This window comes from Hemicordylus capensis, chromosome 4 (assembly GCF_027244095.1).
Source record: "Hemicordylus capensis ecotype Gifberg chromosome 4, rHemCap1.1.pri, whole genome shotgun sequence".
Classification (NCBI taxonomy): Eukaryota; Metazoa; Chordata; class Lepidosauria; order Squamata; family Cordylidae; genus Hemicordylus; species Hemicordylus capensis.
The window spans coordinates 4,477,661-4,499,799 of NC_069660.1; the positions used below are offsets into that span (position 1 = coordinate 4,477,661).

General features: G+C 50.6%; 1 protein-coding gene across 1 annotated transcript in view; it reads right to left on the reverse strand.

Moving 5' to 3' along the window:
* The window catches only part of HCK (HCK proto-oncogene, Src family tyrosine kinase), a 47,292-nt gene extending 29,401 nt beyond the window's left edge, over positions 1–17,891 (reverse strand). The window contains exon 1 of the mRNA XM_053249663.1: positions 17,275–17,891. The gene's annotated coding sequence lies outside the window, so the exon portion shown is untranslated. The remainder of the gene's footprint in view (positions 1–17,274) is intronic.
* Positions 17,892–22,139: the final 4,248 nt, after the last annotated feature.

Genomic DNA, 22,139 nt, shown 5'->3' on the forward strand with positions numbered 1-22,139 from the left:
GGAGGATGCCAGCATGGCTAACGGGTACCGTCAAGGAAGCCATAAAAGGGAAGAAGACGTCCTTCCGAAATTGGAAGGCCTGTACAAATGAAGAGAACAGAAAGGAACACAAACCCTGGCAAAAGAAATGCAAGGTGACAATAAGGGAGGCAAAAAGAGAGTTTGAAGAACATTTAGCTAAAAGCATCAAGGGGAATAACAAAAACTTATTTAAATATATCAGAAACAGGAAACCTGCCAGGGAGGTGGTCGGACCATTAGATAATGGGGGAGTGGAAGGGATTATTAAGGAGGATATGGAGGTTGCAGAGAAGCTCAATGAGTTCTTTGCATCCGCTTCATGGCAGAGGTTACTAAGCATATACAGTACATGTGTGGTTTGCTAACTGGTTGAAAGACAGGAAACAGAGGGTAGGGATAAATGGAGAGTTTTCACAGTGGAAGTAAGTAGGAAGTGGAGTCCCCCAGGGATCTGTACTGGGACCGGTGCTTTTTAATTTATTCATCAGTGAGCTAGGGGTAGGGGTAAGTAGCGAGGTGGCCAGATTTGCAGATGATACAAAACTCTTTTGGGTAGTGAAATCCAAAATGGATTGTGAGGAGCTCCAAAAGGTCTCTCCAAAATGGAGGAGTGGGCAACAAAGTGGCAAATGTGGTTCAGTGTTGGCAAGTGTAAAGTAATGCACATTGGGATGAAAAACCCCAAATTCAAGTATACGCAGATGGGATCTGAGCTGTTGGTGACTGACCAGGAAAGGGAACTTGGGGTCGTGGTGGATGGCTCGTTGAAAGTGTTGACTCAACGTGTGGCAGCTGTGAAAAAGGCCAAATCTATGATAGGGATCATTAGGAAGGGGATTGAAAATAGAACAGCTAATATTATAATGCCCTCATAGAAAACTATGGTGTGGCCACACCTGGAGTACTGTGTACAATTCTGGTCACCACATCTAAGGAAGGACATTGTAGAATTGGAAAAGGTGCAGAAGTGGGCAACCAAGATGATCAGGGGCCTAGAGCACCTTTCTTATGAGGCAAGACTACAACACCTGGGGCTATTTAGTTTAGAAAAAAGACGACTGCAGGGAGACATGATAGAGGTCTATAAAATCACGCATGGTGTGGAGAAAGTGGATAGAGAGAAATTCTTCTCCCTCTCACATAACACTAGAACCAGGGGTCATCCCATGAAATTGATTGCCAGGAAATTTGGGACCAGCAAACGGAAGTACTTTTTCATACAATGCATCATCAACTTGTGGAATTCTCTGCCACAAGATGTGGTTACAGCCAACAACCTGGATAGCTTTAAGAGGGGCTTGGATAACTTCATGGAGGAGAGGTCTATCAACGGCTACTAGCTGGAGGGCTATAGGCCACCTCCAGCCTCAGAGGCAGGCTGCCTCTGAGTACCAGTTGCAGGGGAGTAACAGCAGGAGAGAGGGCCTGCCCTCAACTCCTGTCTGTAGGCTCTCAGCGGCATGTGGTGGGCCACTGTGTGAAACAGGATGCTGGACTAGATGGGCCTGCTTGGGTCTGATCCAGCAGGGCTGTTCTTATGTTCTTAGAGCAGCAATAATAATAATAATAATAATAATAATAATAATAATAATAATAATAATAATTATTATTATTATTATTATTATTATTATTATTATTATTATTATTATTATTATTATTATACAGCAATGGTCTGTCCAAAAGGTAGGGAGCCCATCTATAGTGGAAAGAGCCTGGTGGATCTCCCCAAGGACGGAATTCCATGCCTGTGGCCCCACTGCTGAGAAATCTCTCTTGCACTATTGGACATGTTCCTTAGACAAATCAGTGGAGGACAGTGGCCACGAGTCTGGTGGCTAGAGGCCACCTCCAGCCTCAGAGGCATGATGCCTCTCAATACCAGTTGCAGGGGAGCAACAGCAGGAGAGAGGGCCTGCCCTTAGCAGCTCTTGCTTGTGGGGGTCCCAAGAGGCATCTGGGCGCTTTCCAGACTAGCTTCTCAAAAGCGGCTAAGTGCTTCGTTCAGGCAAATCACTTTCAAAATGTAAAACTTGAACGGGGAGCAGTTTCACGAAAACTAACAACCCCCCCAAACAACACCTTTTTTACACAGGATAAACGACGTCATAGCACTAAGTCACAGCGATTAAATTCGAAACAAGGCATCCGACATATGAACGGCACCCTGGCACTTTCATCGGGACTGCAGTGTCACGACACAGGAAGTGTGGAAGCACACTTCAGAGATGCGTCATGACCCCGTTGCAGGGTCTAGTCTGGAAAGCGCCCTTGTGGGCCACTGTGGGAAAGAAGATGCTGGACTAGACAGACCTTCAGCTTGATCCAGCAGGGCTGTTCTTATGTTCTTTTAACACAGATGAGGCATCCACAGGTTGTGCACAAACACAGCACCAGACACAGCACAGCCAGCTAGCAGAGCAGCTTTGTGCTTCTGCCCGCCAGCCATTTCTGGAGTCAAGCTCCCACAGTGACCAATAGTCAGGGATGGTGGGAGTTGGAGGACGCATCTGCAGGAGGGCCAAAGCTCTGTGCCCTTGTGCTAGCTCCATTCATCAGGGTGTCAGCCTTTCATTGGATGGTTCTTAACTATCTCCCTCCATGCAAACCCAAAGGCTACCCCTGGACGTCCCATCACTCCAGCCAGGCCCTGGAGCGTTTTTGCCAAATGTCTGTCAGATGCTGAATTTATCAGAGCGGCCATAAAGGAAGCAAGCGGCTGCGGCTGGCACTAGCTGCGACCGATTAAACTATGCAGCGTGTTCTTAAATAGCCACAAGTTGTGGCTGTTTTAAAACATGCTGAACGGTGCACAAGCCATAAGCTGCAGAGACCACATTCACAGCTTGAGAAACCCTGCACAGGGATCTGGCTGCCACAGATGGAGTCATTTCTTATTTGCATCCATTCCAAACAGACACCTTTTCTTATTTCCTTATAACCAGAATCATGATATTTTGAAAGTTTCAAACTCACATCCCAGCCTTGCTATGAAATCATTATTAGCATAGGCAAAGCAATTGGAAAGGAAGAAACTTCCAACAAAGAACTGTCTCAAACGAAAGAAACACATCATACTCCAAGAGATGTTTTCAATGGGGTGTCTTTGCTGGCAGGACCGGACCTTTTTCTCCTCACTAGCTAGGCACCGAGTTGTGACCATTCCAGTTTTCTATGGGGCTCAGCCAACCAAGGGCAGAATTTGGGGTCGGACACCCAGCTGCTCCCTGCTGCACATGGAAATATAGCCCTTCAGAAAGAAGCCTAGCTAGTAGGGATGTGCACGAACCAGTTCGGAGGTCCTTTTCAGGATCTCCGAACCATTCCAGTCTTCGAGCCAGTTTGGCGGCTGGGGGTTACCTTTTAGGGACCAGGAGGATGCTCCCCGCCCACCACGGCTGTATTTCCCCCACTGGCAACATACCTCTTTGCCACCCAGCGTCAAACCGGAAGTGCCTGGCGTGCGTGCACATTCAGTTGTGTGATCCTGCGTCTACATTCTGAAGTAATGCAGTGTCCCAAGCTGCACTACACAATTCCATCCTGAAATCTGCTTATATTGACAGGGGTTATCATCATCTCAGGATCACAAACCAAGGATAACCACAACTGCATTTTGACGGAGTAAGTAAGAACAACCCAGATATATCAAGGAAGTTTGTGAAATTCCAACCACACACACACACCCCTATCGTGGCTCATTATTTCCTGGCCTCTTTGCATACCAGCTACCTCTGCATTATCAGAAAGAACAACCCTGCTATGCTTCCTGTGGTCAGTTACCTGAGCAAGGAGTCCAGATACCTCATTCTAGCAGGGTCCTCCTCTCCCTTTCAAACCCCTGGAGGCAATCCACTGGTTCTCAAACCTTCTGCCCTCATGGAACACCTTCCTGGTCATTTCGCTAGCTGGAGAACCTTCTACAGCCGACACCAAACCAATGTGTGGCCAGGCCTATGGAGTTTTGCACTCATTCCTCTGTGTACTGAGTATACCTTCTAGAACAGGGGTTCCTGACCTTAGATCCCCAGAGATTGTTGGACTACAACTCCCATAATCCATGTCTCTCCACTGGATCATTCATTCATTCTTGATACACAAAGAAGTTATCAGTCTTCATGAGGCTGCTTGCAGATGCCCCACTAGACCACACCAACTGAATAAAAATTGTGCATCCTTGTAGGAAACTTCCTTCTGTGTTTCTGTGTGAGTCGCTGTTCTGGACATTTGTCTGATGAACAGGAACTCCTGAAGAGATTCAGGGGCCAGTCTCTTCTGGGGGCAGGCTTCTGTGCTGCTGTGCCTGTGTATCAGGAGTGCCCTTGGGCCATGGTGTCTGGCGATACACAGTTATAGTCCAACAACATCTGGGAACCAAAGCTTGGGCCAACCAAGGTGCTTATCTGGATTGGGCCCTTCAGTGGCTGCTCTTTGCCCTAGGACGCTCTCATTGGTGCCAATGGGAGCTTTCTTCATGGGGCAAATCGCAGCTGTGGGAGGGCTGATATGATGGGGCTCAAAGGTCCCCTCCCTGTGTTACTTACTTATTATTTCATTTCTATACCACCCTATCCAAAGGCTCTGGGCAATGTACAAGAACAAAAATGGTTAGGGTCCCAATCCAGATCAGTGCCGCCCGCCGCCCACCCCCGTGCATGCTGTTTACTGAGTTAAAAACACACCTGCCCTAATGATTGCGGCTGAAAGCAAAGCCTAGTTGGGTCTTCAGTTCCCAATAGATCTCGGGAAAAGACAAACAAACAAAACACCTTCCATTACAGAGCATCAGTCACCACAGGGCAAGGCAAGAGACCGGGGAGGAAAGAGCTGTTTCCCTCCACCCTGGAGCAATCCCCTCCGCCAGCAAAGAGGGAACAAAAGCTTCTCCTCCTCCTCCTCCTCCTCTTCCTCAAAAGAGTGACACACCCACTGATAGCAAGATGCAGCTCACAGCTGGCTCCAAATGGCCCAGAGAGGCACTCCAGGAGGAAACAGCCCTCCTCCACATCATGGCATTTTCTCAGCAGGGGAAGGGGAAATTTTCTCAAGACGTACAAGCTCCCTTGCCAGGCTCAAGGAAGCAACATTTCATGTTCCTGACAAGCATTCATGGCTCCAAAATGTTTTCTGAGGTTCCTTCTCACAATGGATGAGTGGAGTGGAGAGGTGTGTGGGGCATAAGACAGTAGCCGCTCATCCTAACAAGCCGGGGCTGGGGGGGGGGAGGGGGGCGCCCAAGGAGGCACAGCTGCCTCTGCTCCCGGCAGCAGTTTGGGTTGCCCTTTTCTCTCCCACCCTGCTCTGAGCCACACTGCCTGCAGGCTGGCCATTCATCAGGTAAAGGTGCATGGTTAACCCCTGCGAACTGAGCAAAGAGGCACCCTTTAAAGTGGCGAATCTCTTATTTTTAGCAGGAGGAGAGCAACTGACCCTATCCAACTCCAGCACAGCATCCTTCCAATGGCTGTTGCTCATGTTCACCTTATGGTACTTTAGGACAGTGAACCCTTTTGGGACAGGGAGCCATCTTTATATATTATTTATTTTTCTATGTAAACCGCTTTGAGGACTTTTGTTGAAAAGCAGTATATATTCATAGCAGTTGCTCTACCTGGTGAATGGCCAGCCTGCAGATAGCTTGGCTCTCAAGTCCTAATGGGGGGGGCACCCAAGGAGGAGCAGCTGCCTCTGCTTCCCAGCAGCAGCTCAGATTGCTTCCTTCCTCTCCCACCTTGCCCAAGAGCAGTGCTACCTGCAGGCTGGCCATTCATCAGGTAGAACTACTATTACAAATATACTTATATACCACTTTTCAACAAAATGCAAGCAGGCTGGCCATTCATCAGGTAGAGCTGCATGGCTAACTGTGCAACCCAAGTTGCTGCCGGGAAACAGAGGCAGCTGCACCTATTTTGGCACCCCTCTGACTTGTTAGGATGAGCCACTACTGGACACAGAGCACTAATATACAGAATCACATTTTATGAAAAAATCTGGGAAAGAATACATGCTAATAAATAGTGACTTCATAGCAGCTATCTACTGGAATGACAAAAAATCATTTGGAAATGTACAGCAGGGAGTCTTGGGTGTAATTTGTTTGAATAAGATGCGTTCTTCCTAAGTATACATAATTTTTTTAACTTAAAGTACTGGATAGTGGTGAAAAGGCAGCACAGTTATTGGCCTCTAGATAAGAATATAAATTGTCTTAATTTGCATGGGTGGGGGGGAGTTCAAAATAATTGCTAGAACTGATTCCCAGATTGCATATTAATTACATTTTAATTAGTTCAAACTAAGAAAATTAAACTAAATTTTTAAAAAGTGTATTTTAGGAAAGGCTTGTCACATGCTTTCCCCTGTTAGCCATAGCTAATGGAACTTCCACGGTCAGTGGCAGTTTTGTACTGAATATGAGCTGGTGGTGAACGACAGTGACAGAGGGTGATGGCCTTCATGCTCTGTTGTGGGGCTTCCCAGAAACCTCCGGCCAGCCACTGTGGGGAACAGGATGCTGAAGGAGAAGGAACTCCGGCCTGATTCAGCAGGGCCATTTCTTATGTAGGTGGGTCGATTAACACCAGTTAGCTATGATACTACCCTCTACAGGAGGTTGCTGGGCAGATGATCGGCCACTGCAGAAAGCAGGAGGCTGAACCAGGTAAACCCACCCGGGCTGACCCAGCAGACAGGCTCTTACTAGTCATGAAAGTCAGGAATGGAACCTCCATGTTTAGAGACAGTGACAGTACCAGATGTGCGGGAGGGGACAAAGAGTGTGTGTCGGGTGGGGGGGGCTGTTGCCTTCAAGCCCTGCTTTTAGGCTTCCCAAAGGTGGCATCAAGTTGGCCAAAAGAAGCAGAAGAAGTAACTTTGGTCTAATCTGGCAGGCTGCACGCACTCTCTCTCTCTCTCTCTCTCTCTCTCTCTCTCTCTGGAGGTGCTGCTCACATCAGCCTGAGACACCTCAAGAGTCGGCTGTGCTTAGTTGTTGACCAATGGCAGGGGTTCTCACACTTGAGTCCCCAGATGTTGCTGAACTACATAGGAAGCTGCCATATACTGAGTCAGACCCTTGGTCCATCTAGCTCAGTATTGTCTACACAGACTGGCAGCAGCTTCTCCAAGGTTGCAGGCAGGAGTTTCTTCCAGCCCTCTCTTGGAGATGCTGCCAGGGAGGGAACTTGGAACCTTCTGTTCTTCCCAGAGTGGCTCCATTCCCCCAAGGGGAATATCTTACAGGGCTCACACTTCTAGTCTCCCATTCATATGCAACCAGGGCGGACCCTGCTTAGCTAAGGGGACAAGTCATGCTTGCTACCACCAGACCAGCAGTCCTCCTATGGATGATGGGAGCTGTAGTCCAACAACATCTGGGGACCCAAGCCTGAGAGCCCCTGACCTATGGAGACAGTGGTGCAGTGGTCATGTTCTTTGTGCCTGTTTTGCATTTTCAGAACATCATAAAACTTGTCCTAAAAATGCCATCAGTTTGGCACTAACATCTATTTGGAGGGAGATTTTGTTCCACTATGGGAAATTTTAAGGATGTGAAGAGACATTTAAAGAAGAAAACCAGCAACTGAATGGAAGAGTGCCTTCACCCTAGGGCTGCCTTTATGAGGAAAAGAGTATCTGGAAATCTCACTCAAGGAGGCGAAAGCAAAGAGTCCTCAAAATGTGCAAGGATTAGACCCTCTCTGAGTCATAGAAACTGGGCCAACTCCCTCTGGGACTCTAGCCTGGCTCTGGTCTATTTGGAATCCAAGTAGAGACACCCTTGAAATCCAGAGAGAGAATCCCACACATCTGGCTTTTGCGGCAAAAAGAAAGAGGGAGCTTGAGTGCAGTTCAGACTGGCCCTTCCAGGAAGGAATATGGGGCAGCTGTCTGAACTGTAGGCGGGAAATGCCACGAAGGGGGGAGCAGAGCAGGAGGCAGATCAGACACAGTATTGGTATGAAGAGGCCAGATTCCTTCTCCCAGACAGGCTAGGTTTCCACAGAGAGGGAGCTTTGGGCAGGGGGAGCAATCAGTCGTGTGACACACACCCCTGCAAGCGAAAATGGCACATCTCCTTTGTGTGGTTCTCCTTCTCTAGTACTGCCAGAGCAACATTTTGTAGGGACAAGATCCCAGATTTCATTCCCGATATCTCAAGTGAAGAGCACAAATATCTGAGCGGAAGGAATAGAAATGACTTGTTCAAAACAAAAACAAGCCCCAAACCCCCAGAAATCCCAGATTGCTCAATTAAGTGAGAAAAAAACCACATAGAACCAGAAGTCAGGGTTGGGCAGAAGCAATGAAGTCACAGGCCAACGAGATGGGGGGAAATTCCTTCCCAGTCCCGTATCTTGTGAACATTTAGAGGAACCCCAAGTATGAAGCAAGACCTAGCTCCTGTTCCTTCCAAGAGTCGAGACTTACTGGGGCCCAGGTCCAGCCCTCACTATCTTGCTCTCCTCATATGCCAAGAGATGTTCCAAGGCTACATCAGAGCCGTAAAACCAACCCTGTCGAATCAAAGAAGGGTCCATTTACTCCAGCATCCTGTGCCTGGTTGGCAACAGGGTGAGAGGGCAACAAACCTCTCTCGCTGTTTGTCCTCATCATCTTGAGGTAGACTGCCTCTAAAGATGGAGGTTCCATTCCTATCATGGCTAATAAGAGCCTAAGAGAGTCCTGCTGGATCAGAGGAGCCATCTTGTCCAGCATCTTGATTCCCACAGTGGCCACCGCCAACCAGATGCCTCTGAAAAGCCCACAAGCTAGCTATCTCCGTTGACTGCCTCTAAAGGTGGCAATTTCATTTAGCTATTATGGCTAACATTTGCCTATACTGCAAATGCAGGGATTCTCAGCCTCGGGTCCCCAGATGTTGTTGGACTACAACTCCCATCATGGTGATTGTGATGGGAGATGTTGGGAGCTGTAGTCCAACAACATCTGGGGAACTAAGACTGAGAACCCCAAAAGGTCTAATGCTTTTTTAAAGCGATGAATATATACCAGTAGCCAACACTGCATTGTGTTCACATGTTGCTGTAATGAAGCAGCAGCCAGAAAGACATGGGTGGGAATCAGTTTTGTATGTATTGCAAACTGCCTTGTGATTATTTTAATAGGGAAAGGCAGGGTAAAAAAAACACCCCTAAACAAAAAGCAAACAACGTGTACCCCTGAAGAGGCTTACCATCTTCTCAGGCCCTAAAGATCTAACTTTTCAGCCTGGCTTTTAATGATACTAAATTGGTTTTTAAAATGAGTGTTATGTTAATTTTAACTGTTTTTATTTTATGTTTATGTTTTTAAAAGATTTAATGTTACGTTAGATATTTTAAATGTTTTGTACGTTAACCGCCCTGAGCCATTCTGGGATGGGCAGTATATAAATGAAATAAATACATAAATCGCTCCACAGGGGTTCTGCATCCAACGTTTCCAAAGCGCCTCTCAATACACATCACCCACATTAGGCTCCAGCCTGTTCCCATGACACCACCCTCCAGAAAGCGCCTGGGCCAAGCACCTCTCCCCCCACACATGGGTCACTCACAACACAAACCAGAAGCATGCCACAGAACGGAAGAGACCCTGTTCCGTGTGTGGGCTCGAGCACAGCTCACAGCACCAGTCATGAAAGGCCGCCATTGAAAACCACAAGGGTTTTGGTGAAGCAAGCTGGTGCTCAGAAGCTGGCGTAGGACAACATGCAGCACCAGCCACAGGGGAATGCTACCCTGAACACACAGGCAAGAAACCACTGCACCTCTGATTGCAAATCTAGTGGAAATTAACATAAGCGCTCTTCACACCACCACATGAGTGTTGTTCCTAGGGCTGTGCAAGATTGGATTGGCAAGGCTGGAAATGGTCCAATTTGGGTCATTTCGGAGGGTATAGGAGATAATCCAGTTTTGATTGATTGATTGACTAAGTGCTGTCAAGTCGGTGCTGACACTTAGCAATCACATAGATAGATTCTCTCCAGGATGATCTGTCTTCAGCTTGGCTTTTCAGGTCTCTCAGTGGTGCATTCAGAGCTGTAGTGATAGAGTCCATCCACCTTGCTGCTGGTTGTCCTCTTCTTTTTCCTTCCACTTTCCCCAGCATTATGGACTTCTCAAGGGAACTGGGTCTTCTTCACGTAATATGTCCGAAGTATGATAGTTTGAGCCTGGTCCTTTGTGCCTTGAGTGGAAATTCTGGATTGATTTGTTCTATGATCCATTTGTTTGTTTTCCTGGCTGTCCATGGTATCCTCAATAGTCTTCTTCAGCACCAAAGTTCAAAAGCATCAATACTTTTTCTATCTTGCTTCTTCAAAGTCCAGCTTTCACATCCATAGAGTGTGACAGGAAAAACCACTGTCCAAACAATTCTAATCTTTGTAGGTATAGACACATCACGGCATCTAAATATCCTAGGGAAGCCTATTTTGGTTCATGGTTCTCTGATACCATTTGGGGAATTTTGGAGCATTTTGAAGCTCCAGACGGCAGGGGGAGTCCCCCTCTGATCACGTTGGGGGGGGGCGGGGTATCACCTCCTGACATCTATCAACCTACCCAACCATGCATCTATTTCTTAATTTTTTTAAGTCTTTAGCTGGTTATTTTACTCACAATTTTAAAAAGAAAGCAGAAGAATCTCTGATGTTACATCACTTTCCATGAGATTCTTGGATGTTACATCACTTTTCCTCTATGATTCTCTGTGAGAACAATTTCCAGGTTACTTAAAAATAATAATTTAAAAGCAACGCATGGTCAGATTCATTTGTAATTAAATACACAGAGTCCAGCCATCTTTAACTACTTCTGTGCCAACTTTCAGAGCTCCCTTTCTAGTGGTTTCCTCCCCCAACCCCTGGTTATTTTTTTCCTTTCCCCATAGACTTTTATGAGGATTTTTGCTGTAGTGGTTGGTGGTGGTGGTGGTGGGGGAATTGGATTTTGTCCAACCTCGGAATTCTGAAGGGCCCAAAGGACCTGAAACTGGTACCTTTGGTTTCAACTCCAATCCGATCCAATCTGAAATTTGTGATTGTGCACAGCTGTAATTGTTACACACACACACCCAGTTGCACTTCTCCGGATGGTGAGAGGTTACAGAAATGCAGTGCAAGTTCTGGCTTCCCTTGGATTACCAAAGACTTGTGACTTTGCAGTATTTGGTGTATTGACACAGTTGTATAAAAGCTGAGCTTCAGATGGAGTCGGAGGATAGCGGCGCATTTCTAAAAGGCATCAGCCGGTTACATCAAGATGTAATCTGCTTGCATCCTCAAGTGCTGGCTGCCACTCTTGCCTGGCGTAGGTTTTAGGCCCTAAAATCTATAGACCAGCTCTCTATTTATTTATTTAACATATTTGTATACCACCCAAAACTCACATCTCTGGGTGGTTTACAATAAAAAAGATACTTGCTATTTTTTCACACTGACGAAACACACTTCTCTACAAGTCTTGCAAGATTCCTCACCTCCCTTCAAGGGAGAGAGCAAAGCTGTTAACAGAGCCATTCAGGAATATCAGCCAGTGACCCACACATCACCCCATGAATACATTGTTGTGGCTCCCCACGCTTCCCTGAGCACTGCTAGGATCCTGGCTTCCTTTGGAGGAGAGACCACTGGAGGCATGTGGTATCTTGGTAATATTTGGTTATAAATACGCAAACAGAGCATTGGATAGAGCCGAATAGCTGAGCCCTCATGCAAATCTGCCAGGTTAAGTTCTCCAAGGAGAAAACCCTGCACACAAAAGTGCATAGCTTTCCACCTGCCTTTGCATTCCAGACTCTCCAAAGCTCAACCTCTGCCTGTCTCACACCTCTGCCTTTTCACCAGCCTTGCACACTTGCCGGTGTGTGTGTGTGTGTGTGTGTGCGGAGAAGGGCAGGTCAGCCCCTCCCATAAGGTGGATGTAAGTACACAATCCACTGGGAACTTCCAGAGATGGAGCCAACAGCTGTATGCCCGCAGTCCGAGTGTTGTTAAGCGAATGAACCACTGTACTGGGAAAGGAAACTGTTATCTACTTTCAGTCCTAACTGAACACAGTCGCAAACCTCTTGATCAATTCTAATTCGGAGTACCGTGTTGAAGAAGGGTGGCCTTCAGATCAGTGGCAGAGTGTCATGGGAGGCTGAAATATTCACTGGGAAGTTCTCTTGCACAAGCCCCACTGGGATGAATGATCGCTTGCCAAAGCTGCTGTTCTTGTGTAGCTCCCACTCATTTCAAATGCACAAAAGGACTGCCCAGTCAGATGGTGCCCCTTCTTAATTAACTGAAGGCCATTAACGACGTTTTCCCACTTAAGCGCCAAAATGTTTTGATCTCATCGCTTGCTAAGAGAAGCAGCAGGTTAGGGTGGAGGTGCTCAGCCTTGGGTTCCTGGATGTCGTTGGACTACAGCTCCCATCATCCTCAGCCACAATGGATCCCATGAGCTGGGGAAGCAGCAACTCATCCTAATGAGCTAGGAGGGTACCAAATGAGATGCTGCCGCCTCTGGTACCCGGGAACCCAACTGCACCTGTTTCTCCCCTCCTACCCACCCCTGCATGAACAAGAGCCATGCTGCCTGCAGGCTGGCCATTCATCAGGTAGAGCTGTGCCTCTACCTGGTGAATGGCCAGCCTGCAGACAGCATGGTTCTTTTTTCTTTTCTTTTTTGCATTTTAAATTTTGATTGGCTTTTATAATAACAGCACGGTTCTTATTGATGCAGGGGTGAGTGGGATGGGAGAAACACACAGACATTTGGGCTCCTGCCGGGAACCAGAGGCAGCTGCGTCTCGTTTGACGCTCCCCTGGCTCATTAGGACGAGCTGCTGCTGGGCCAGGGCACTAACTGATAAGTAGATTGGCGGGTAGGCAGGTCCTTGAGAAGTGCAGGGGACGTTGGGGCAAATTCTTGGCGGTTGGGTGTGACTGTTGGGGAAAACTAGATGCACACAGTCCGAGAGTTGTGCCTCAGCATCCTCCATGATGTTGCATAGGGATTGTGAGAAGAGAGCTGGTCTGGTGGGGAGCAAGCAGGGCTTGTCCCCTTAGCTAAGCAGGGTCCACCCTGGTTGCATATGAATGGGAGACTAGAAGTGCGAGCACTGGAAGATCTTCCCCTCAGGGGATGGAGCCGCTCTGGGAAGAGCATCTAGGCTCCAAGTTCCTTCCCTGGCTTCTCCAAGATAGGGCTGAGAGAGACTCCTGCCTGCAACCTTGGAGAAGCCGCTTCCAGTCTGTGAAGACAATACTGAGCTAGATGGATCAAGGGTCTGACTCAGTAGATGGCAGCTTCCTATGTTCCTATGATTGTGGCGAGACCCCTTGTAGGTGGGCAATTCAGCCACTTGGGGCAGAAAGATGTCAGGGGCAGCCCCCCAGCTGAGTGCAGGACCAGTTCTCACCAAGCAGCCCTCCTCACCGCAGAAGCCTGGGGTTGTGAGCATTGTTCTGAAGTGGTGGTGGCTGCGCCTTCAAGAGACCTGATCTGTGGTCTTCCTCTGCTTGCAGAGTTGTGTGCACATGCGCACACGCACACACACACTCACTCTTGCCACACAGGGAAAGTCTGAAGAGGAACTTGAACTTCCTCGCTCGCAGCACTAGACTGCATTTTATCTACAACTGCAGGAAGCAAAAGACAAGGGAAATACCTTATTGCTGATATATACAGTTCCTTCTCAGGAACTTCCACCTTTGGTTTGCAACAGAGAGGAAAAAAAGGTTAAAATAGAGTGTTCTTGAGAAATCTATCTTTTGACTCTTGAGCTCTGTGGGCTACTCAGCCCCCTGCAGCATTCCTAGAACGTGCACATCAAGCACCTAGCAAATGCTTCCTTTCCTTTGGAAGGAAAAGACTTCAAAAAGCAAGTCCTCCTTCACACAATCTCTGCTTCATGTACACAACTTGCTGCTATGGGATGTGGTGCTGGCCACTGCCCAGATGGCTTTAAAAAGTGAGCACAGAAATTTATGGGAAATGGCATAACAGCCACAATTGCTAAACAGAGCCTCCATGTTCTGAGGCAGTATATCTCTGAATACACGTTGCAGGACGGTGGGGAAAGAGTGAGGGAGGCGGTTGCCTTTGCCTTCATGGCCTGCTTGGGGGCATTGCCACAAAGAAGCATCTAGATGGTCACAGAAAACGGGATCTACCTCGGTCTGATCCAGAAGGTCTCTTCTGATGTTTTTTTAAGGGCAACACAAGACTATATGTGCCTCCCGCACCTCTCTGTGATTCGCAAGGTCTAATAGAGACAGTATGCAATGGGGCATCACGGCACTATGCACCTCCTCGGCCCCACATGCCATGAGGCAGGGGAAAGGGGTGGGAAGTGCAGTGAGGTCACAGCATGGGTTGCCTGGAGTAGATATGGGCCTCTCACGGCATCCAAGGCTTTAGTCCTCCCTCTGGGGAATCTCTAGCTGGTCTCAAGGAGCAAATTCAGGTGACCCCCACTCAAACGCAACTCATGAGGGGGTGCCTGGCTGACAGCCTCTGAGTAAGCCAGCCTACCAGCCTTCAAGAGCACTTTGCCCCATACCTGCACCTGGTCAGAAATCCAAGAGAGCAGGGTATAGGGAGCCGTGTTGGGAAAGGGGTGGCTCAGGATGCCACCACACAGGATGCATCCTAGCCAGTGCCCTCTGCAAAGCTAGGAGAACGCCTGGCTGGTCTCCACAGACAGGTTTCCAGGAGAATGAAACCAGTTCCGTTTGGAGACTGTTGCCTTTGGATGAATCCGTCAGCCCTGCTGGACCAGGCTCCACTCCAGGCCAATCTAGCCCAAAGCCCCGTTTCCCACAGTGGCCCACCAGAGGCCTCTGGGAAGAGGCACAGGGAAGAGCTGAAAGGGGCAAGCCCCCTCTCTGGTCCTGGCTCCCCGGCAGCCAGCTGGGATTCAGAAGCACTCTCTCTCTCTGAAGCTGGAGGGGACGGCTAACTTTGCATCCCTTCCTCTCCTTTTTAAAGGGCTACATGCATATTCTTGTGGTGGCCTACAGTTACCCTCCCATAGCTTTCAATTATGTACCGTGCTGTCCTAGTGTTACGAAGGGTGTTGTTTTTTAAAAGGAAGGAAAATGCTCCAAGATGCTTGTGGGTGGTTCTGTGTGGCTCTGAGAAGTGCGTCTGGCTGGTCCTGGCCTCAGAGTGGCTTATTCATCAGAAAGGAGACTCAGCACAGCAAGAGATCAGCACCCTTTTGGCACCTTCACTTTTTGATCTGCTGCCTTAAATGGATCTGCCTCCATAATGGTGTCCAAGCAGGACACACTTGCTTTGGTCAAGAGGGCCTTGTCTGTCGGACAGCTGGGGCATTTGACTTAAGCTAGGGATTCTCAAACCTGGGTCCCCAGATGTTGTTGGACTACAACTCCTATCATTCCCAGCCATGATAGCCAAAGGCTGGAGATGATGTAGTCCATATTGTAATCTGACATCATCCGGGCACCCAAAGTTGGACCCCCTGATTTACACAGTACACCTGCTTGCAAACTCATGCTTGTCACAGTCATTGTTTACAGGTGTTGGACTTAAACATCATAGGACAATGGCAGGCGGGAAATATAAAATCAGCTTTCCTGACCAGAGAGAGAGAGAGAGAGAGAGAGAGAGAGAGAGAGAGAGAAGGAATATGAATCAATCTCTGGGACTCTGATTTTACTGGAGTAGTAGTGCTGAGAGAGGTGGGTTTAACCCCCTCCCGATTTCCCCAGTCCAAATCCAACCCGTCTGGAAAAAAGGCAAGCAGCCTGTAGCATGCCTATATCACACACACACACGGCCTGCTAATGGAGGGGGGAGGATTTAGGTGAAGTGACAAAACACATTGCATTATTTCGGTGGGGAAATGGCACGGGGGAGGGTCAACTCCCGTTCTCACCCAACACTGCTGCTCCGACCAAAATCAGAATACTGCCCCCACCCCCACCCCCACCACCCAGAGGTAGTTTAAAGGGTCAGTCATCTGCAGTTTCCTGCACCGTGCCTGTTCCGGCTCTTTAACATGCGCATCTCAAACCCTGTCCTAAGGCTCAGCAAGAGCCTGCAAACAAGGAGGCTAACTGAGGCCCTCCAGCAGTCGCCAGGGTCTGGCCCCTTGGTGAAGGGCCACCGGCCTGGCCAGCCTTTCACCCCGGCTTCATTATCCCAGAAGAAGCACCACCGGCAGCCTCCGTATGCACACCGAATGGCACGGGCGAGAGGCACTGGACAGCAGGCTTCACTGGCAGCTGAACACCGATGGAAAGGCACCCCACCCCCACTTAGAAGGAAGGAGCAAATCCTAAAACTCCTGCGAAGCGCCATGCATCGGCATTTAAGCGCCCGCGGAGCGCTCTGGACGCCACGAAAACGAGGCGCGCCTCTCTGCAGCCCCGCCGCTGGGTGCAGTCACAGTTCCGGGGCCAGGTAGAGCTTTATTCCCCGCTTTGCATGTGGGAGGGCGGCAGGTTGCACCCCCGGCAGCAGCCTCTCCAGGCAGTGCTGGGAAGAAGGAGCCAAAGCCAGCCCCGGGGCTCTTCTTGGCCTCCCGAGCCCGAGGCGAAGCCTGACTGTGGCGCAGACACCCCGCCCCAAGCCGAGCACGGCCAAGAAGCAGCCCCGGCTGTAACTTGAGCCCTGCCGGTTGCTCACTCACCAGAACGCGGAGAGAGACTCGAGCTCAGGACAGGAGAGAGAGCAGAGCAGGGCAAGGCAAGGCAGGGCAGGGCCGGCTTCGGTCCTTCACTCTTTCTGCCCCCCGCCCCCGCCCGCACTCATCCTTCAGGAAGGAGAGCAAATGGGCCAGAGAGTGGACAAGTCAGACATGTCTGTGGTTGCTTGGAGAAGATGAAGAAGGCATGGAGCCCCCACAGGTGCCCTCGGTGATGACCCTATAGGTCTGCCTGGGGGACAGGCCCGCCCTGGAAAGAGCCCTGTCTGAAGCACTGGAGAGCTACTGCCAGTCCAAGTAGGCAATACTGAACGAGGTGGACTAGTGGTCCGACTCAGTAGGTGGCAGCTTTACACGTTCTCTATGAAAGGTGGCTGGTCAGGTGGCAGCGCTTTAATTTCTAATCGGAGAATCTAGGGATTCTAGATTCCTGCCTAGAAGCCGCGTTCTCCGATCTGGAACCCTGAATGAGGCCTCTGGAAGGAAGAAACAAGGAACTCTGCACAAACAACTCCCGCGGCAACGGTGTGGATCTTGGTAGGATGCCCGCCCGCCCGCCGGACCGGCCGCGACCCTCACCTCTGCGCTCTCCCCTCCGGAGACTCAGGAGCGGCAGCCTGCCCGGCGGACTGTCCGTGCCCCGTCGCCTCCCCTCCTTCTTCGCGGGAGGAGCCGCGGCTGCCGAGGTAGCCCAGCGACGGCGTCTGCTTCCCCGGCGCGCTGCTCGCCGCTTCCCGGCCGCCTCTTCACTGCTTGCTTCCACCGAGCCCGACGGCGCGTCCTCAGCAGCCCGCCTGCTCCTCCACTTCGGGCGCTTGGAGCATCTCCGACCGGAGCGAAGCGCCCAAGTCCTGCCAGAGAGAAGCGGAGGTCTCTGCCCCGCGAGGCTGCTGCTGGTGCGGCGGCGGCGGCGGCTGCTCTCCGACAGTGTCTTCTGCCGTCCGACCGCGCAGTCTGCCGCGATAAATGCTGGGGGGTGGTGAGCAGATTCCGGACCGGGAAGAAGTCTGTCCGACGCGGCCCGTCGCGCAGAGGGGCCGCCCAGCTCAGCGGCGGCCGCGCCTCTTTCCAGAAAGGCTCGCCCGTCCGCGCGCACACACACCGCTCCTCCTACCCCCGGGTTTCAAGCAGGGCGCTTCCTCCTCCGGACAAAGGCTCGCTCTCGCTCGCTCTCCCCCAGCAGCGCTGAGAGGAAGAGGCGGAGAGCGGCAGGCTAGCGCCTAGAAGAAGAAGAAGACCCTGGAGAGCTGCTGCTTCTTTCTCCTCCGTTGCTGCTGCCGCCGCCGCCACCGCCACCTTGGTGGTGTGGTGGTTAGAGTGCTGGACTAGGACCGGGGAGACCCGAGTTCAAATCCCCATTCAGCCTCATGAGACTTGCTGGGTGACTCTGGGCCAGTCACTTCTCTCTCCGCCTAGCCTACTTCACAGGGTTGTTGTGAGGAGAAACTCAAGTATGTAGTACACCGCTCTGGGCTCCTTGGAGGAAGAGCGGGATAGAAATGTAAAATAATTATAATAATATCCGTTGCTTAGCTTAGCATTGCAAGTTATTATTATTGCTGATAACAGTAGCAGTAATACCACCACCACTACAACGCCCTTGGTGTACATGGCCTCTTACAGTTCCATACCCAGACAGGATAGGCTTCTGCCCCGAGGGGTCATGCACAGCAGGCTTAAAACAGATAGTGGAGAAAAGGGGGGCGGGGCGGGAGAGATAAGGCCGGGGAAGGATGTATGCAATTGCAGGTTTCTCTTTTTCATCTTCTTCATATGCAAAGTAGGTGCTTCGCAAAGGATGAGATGACAGGTCCCTGCCCCAAGGAGCTTGCAATATAGAAATGGACACAAAGCAGACAACAGAGGAAAAGGGGGAGTTGAAGAATAAACAGAGGAAGCATATGCATTTATTCCAGGCAATTACAGAAACTTGGGGAACTACAGTTGGGGAAGAGGAGGACTGAGGCATTGAGCAAAAAGCTCCTTGGAAAAGGTGCTTCTGCAGAGGGATCTGGAGGCAGAGAAGAGCCAGCCACCAGGCGGAAGGATGCTGGCTGCCAGCCCATTGCTGGGCACCACTTAAAGTGCTTCTCTTGAAAGCAGAGGATCTCAATCTTGGGTCCCCAGTTGTTGTTGTTGTTGTTGTTGTTGTTATTTCTTGTTTTCACAGTCAGACAGGTGTTATTGACTGGTTTGTTTTATCCAGACATCGAGTCCTTCCCAAGGACCTGGGATGGCTGAATTGTATTGTCAATTGTTATAGATATCGTCGCAGAATATAGGCTGTTCCCAGTAAAGTTGCTTTTTGTAATTGGCTGATGGTGATTTCTGTGGCCCCGATGGTATTGAGGTGCTCTTCAAGGTGGTTGTTGTTGTTGTTATTATTATTTCAATGTCTATACTGCCCTTCCAAAAATAGCTCAGGGTGCTTTACAAAGAGAAACAACAAATAAATAAGATGGCTCCCTGTCCCCAAAGGGCTCACATTCTAAAATGAAACATAAGATAGACACCAGCAACAGTCACTGGAGGGGTGCTGTGCTGGGGGTGGAGAGGGCCAGTTACTCTCCCCCTGCTAAATAAAGAGAATCACCACAGTAAAAGGTGCCTCTTTGCCCAGTTAGCAGGGGTTGCTGCACTACAACTCCCATCATCCTTTGCCACAATGGCCAAGGATGATGGGAGTTGTAGTCAAAGAAACAACTGGAGGCCCAAGGTTGAGAACTTAAGGGCATAATGAGGTTGGAGTGGGCCCTGGGACAAAAAGTGAGGATGGCCCCTTCTGTTCTTTGGAGAAGCAGGAGGGGGGAGTGAACAGAAGAGCAAGCTGTCACTTAGCTGGCGGGCCCCTGGCTTCCCTCAGGGGCCCAGGGACATTGGTCCCCCCTCCCCCCGCTTGTTCATTTAGAGCCATGCCCCTGTTGGGAACCCCTCCATCCGCACAACTGCTCACGTTGGGAGGGACCACCACGGCCAAGAAACCCCCCCAAGGAAACTGCCGCAGGCCCCCTGAGCCCAGGCGGGCTCAGACCAGGCAGGCACGTCGGGGAGGGAAGCGTCGGGACACGAGGTCTCCCCTGCTCCTGCCTCTGCCCAACAGGCTGCTCGGGAGGGTCCGTCTGGGAAGGTGGGGCGAGAGGGCGGTGCAGATTTGTAGTGCACAAATAAGCTCACCTCTCTGGGGAGAGCAAAAGGGGAAATGCCCCCCCCACTTCCCCCTCCAGCTCAAAAAAGCATGACGCCTGTGGAGCTTCCCCTGGCCCCAGCCTCACCCCGGCGGCCACATCACTTTCGGCTTTGGGCACCACCAGTGGCAGGAAAGGACAGGAGCATCACGGGTCTGCTTCTTCCTTTGCTTGCAGCAGAGAGAGGGAGAGGAGGGAGGCTGCTGGCCAGGGAGCTGCTCCGGCCAAGGGCTGCAGTCCTGGGGCCCCTGGACGGGCCTTTCTCAAGGGCCCTGAGCCAGCAGGGCCACAAAATGTAACCAGCCTGCCACTGGGCAGCAGCGTATCCTAGGTTAGAGTTGCCCAGCCTTGGGTCCCCAGTTGCTGGAATCCACCTCCATCATCCCTTGGATCATGTGGCTGGGGATGATGGGAGTTGTAGTGCAGCAGCCAGCAGGGGCTTGTCCTCATGAGCCAAACAAAGCGCCGCTGCCTCTGGTTCCCAGTTGCACCTCTCTCTGTCTGCCATCCCCTCAATGCCACCCTGCATTAACAAGAGCCGCACTGCCTGCAGGCTGGCCATTCATCAGGTAGAGCTGTGTGGGCTACCCTGCTCTACCTGATGAATGGCCAGCCTGCAGGCAGTGCAACTCTTGTTAACATGGGAGGGGACAGGAGAGGAGAAACCTATGCAAATGGAGCTGCTGGGAACAGCTGTGCCACATATGGCGCTCCCAGCCCTGGCTTGTTAGGACGAGCCACTGCTGGCATCATCTGGGAGGTCCAGAGCCCCCTTCATCATATATCAGCAGCGGGCAGGAAGCAGGAGTCCTAGGGACCAGGAACTGGCTCACAGCTCCCTGCGCCAGCCAGGCTAATGATGGGACATTGAGACTTGATGTGTGTGCCCTGTACGATATTCCCCTTAGGGGCTGGAGCCGCTCTGGGAAGAGCAGAAGGTTCCACGTTCCCTCTCTGGCTTCTCCAAGACAGGGCTGAGAGAGATTCCCATCTGCAACCTTGGAGAAGCCGCTGCCAGTCTGTGAAGGCAATACTGAGCTAGATAGACCAATGGTCTGACTCGGTATATGGCAGCTTCCTATGTTCACATGCCCATAATCCTGCTGGTCTAGAAAGTCAGGGGGGCCAGTCTGGTGTCCCCGGCAGATGTGGAAACACCCAGATCCAGGGGGCCAGTCTGGTGTCCCCGGCAGATGTGGAAACACCCAGATCCGCTGCCTTCCCTCCTTCTGAGCAGCGGCTGAGAATGAGGTCGCTGCAGTTCCGCTCTGTGCTACCACCGGATGACCGGCCTTCAGCCAGGCTGGAGTTTGACCACCTGTCTAAGGTACTTGCCCATCCATGCACATGAATGCACAGAGGTGTGATTGTTCGTTCTGGTGCAGCTTCAGCCGTCAGGCTCTGTGTTGTGTAGCCCAGCAGCAGCTGTCATATGAACACATGGTGAAGCTGCCTTCAAGAGAGTCAGACCTCTGGGCCTTCTAGCCAGTATTGTCCACTCTGATTGGCAGCAGCAGCAATCCCCTCCAGGGTTTCAGGCGGGGTCTTTGCAACCCTACCTGGAGTCGCTGCCAGGGACTGAACCTGGGACCTTCTGCAGGCAAAGCAGGTGTTGTTCTGCCACTGAGCTGCTTGGTCTGGAAGATGTGGCTGGCTCCTCCCCTTGAGTCACCACTTTGCATTGGCTCCTCCCCGCAAGCTGCTGTTTTGCATCTGGCTCTGGTTGGTGGACCACAAGGTTGTAGTCAGAAAACAAGCAGATTCTGGGAGCTCAAAATCTGGTCAAAGTTGCCTTAACCCATCTACATCTCTGCCAACCACTTTTTCAGGTCAGGCTGCCTACACGAAGAACATTCTTGCCACAACAAGCCAGATGGCAGAACTGAAATGACTCCCCCATCCTCATTCTGCACGCCTTGAGGGCAAATATCCTCCAGATTACTGTTTACAGATTACAGATTATCTGGCTGTGCGAATATTTGTCTGTCTTCTGCATCAGCATTTGACAGCCCAAGATTTTCAGTGGCTTGACAGTCATCAGTGCCTGAGTCCTGTGGTTCCCAACCAGGGTTCTTCCAGATGTTGCTGAACAACAACTCCCATCATCCCCAGGGCTGGGGGTGATGGGAGTTGTAGTTCAGCAACATCCGGAGGAACCCAGGTTGGGAACCATTGAATGGCATGCAATAGCAGACAGCATTTGAAAACATCTGATAAGTGCAGGCAGTAATGTTTAACACTATTTCACAGTTGACATGT